The sequence below is a fragment of the Gekko japonicus genome, unplaced genomic scaffold (assembly GCF_001447785.1).
Source record: "Gekko japonicus isolate JY-2015 unplaced genomic scaffold, Gekko_japonicus_V1.1 scaffold1869, whole genome shotgun sequence".
Lineage (NCBI taxonomy): Eukaryota > Metazoa > Chordata > Lepidosauria > Squamata > Gekkonidae > Gekko > Gekko japonicus.
This window is the reverse complement of record NW_015161459.1, coordinates 190,283-192,068: the sequence shown is the minus strand read 5'-3', so window position 1 is coordinate 192,068 and position 1,786 is coordinate 190,283.

Genomic DNA, 1,786 nt, shown 5'->3' with positions numbered 1-1,786 from the left:
TCTTTGGCAGCTGGGGTACCCTTGAATTGTTTATAATGAAAGAAACAATCTGTGATAGTCAACCTATATATAATATCAGATCAAAACAATGGCATGTACTTCAAAGTATATGTACTAGGACATTTTCAAAAGCATTGTGGGGAAAATATGAATTATCTAGCTAACTTTAAATAGATACTTTGGTAATTAAAACTGATAGCTTTGTCCCAAACAAAAGTCCAAATACCAATTTACAATAACATTTGCCATAAAAGTAAGGAGGACAAAATGTTATGTATACTTGAATCCAGATTCTTGTCACTGAATTTATAGCCTAGGGCTAGGGCCTTCCACAACAGTATGTAAAGGCTTGGGTTACTAATAGAAATTCAGAATTAAAAAAACATGAACCACATGTGAGCATTCCATTTGCTTTCATCCTGCAGAGACACTCTATATCAATACATTAGGGCACATATAATCATAAAGCCAATATGCTGTCAAAAACTGTTGCCTAGGCTTAGTCGAATGCCGTGTTAAAACCTTGAGCTACTGTGGTTAGTAAAATGCAGTATAGAAATATTTTAATTAATTAATATGCTACCAGGAATCCATAAAGACAGCAAAGTTCTTGAAGGAGCAGAACTGCAACAAAAGACACCAAGGATGGAATGCAGACCAGGCTGTTGGGGACAGGTAGCAAGAAACTAGAAGCAAGTGAGTTGGCTGGGCAGGATGCTAGACAAGTACCCTGGACAGCTCCAAGGCAAATACTTGCCCAAAGAAAGACTGGAAATAAACTGAGTTCCTTTGTAATGGACACATAGTTCTCATCCAGACCTAACCAGTCTCTAACATAAGGAGTTCCTCCATAAAAAGCCTGTGCTTATTCTTAAAGTCTTACACTTCACTAATACTTAATGATTTTGTAAGCTCGTCAGCATCCCTGACAAGCAGACTTTTGCAGCTGTAGTTTCTGGAGTGATCTTTCAAGTGCTTTGGGAAATAGCAGAGAAGGGTTGGACTGCTGACTCTGGGCTTCAGATCTGGAGTTTCCCCCCCCCCCCCCGTTCTTCCCTAGACTGGGCCACGGGTTCAGCCAGGCACATTGGGTCTTTCATGATCATCTTGTCCTTGTTGGATCATGTTACATCCAGCACTGCATGAAGGTTCAGGCATGGCATTTTCTGAGGCTATGCTCCTGAGAACAGGAGTACAAACCATGACATTTATTTATATAAAATAGCAGAACTGTTTTCAATTTTTTTAAAAAAAAATTAAGCATTTTGCTGAAGTGTATGGTCTGAAATAAATTATTTCAATACAATATTCTGTATTCTTATCATAAACCTTTTCATGGTTTAGTTAAATTGTGCCAGAATGGGGGTATAGTATTTTTCATCTGAAAAGTTGTATGTTGGATTCACAGTCTGCAGCTACATTTATAACATACATCAGAATTCCCTTTTTGCTCTTACTAATAGAAATGTACCACCAACCCCAAATTATGTAATTCAGATTATCATTAATTATCCTTTTAATTTTTTAAATTCCCTGCAAAGAAACTAATCTTTAAAAATTCTGAATTGCAATATGGGTTGTAATTCACAAATGACATCTAATGTTATGACTGAATTTTATCAGAACCATCCAGAGTTTAGATGATCTGTTGAATCGCAGTAGAATGTATATGACAGAAAAGCACTAATATTGAAAGCATGGCTCTTTTATATTGATGAAAAGTTAGGATAATAAGTAGTATGTGTTCTCTTTCCAGTGCCGTATAAATAACACTGCTTTGCTTTGG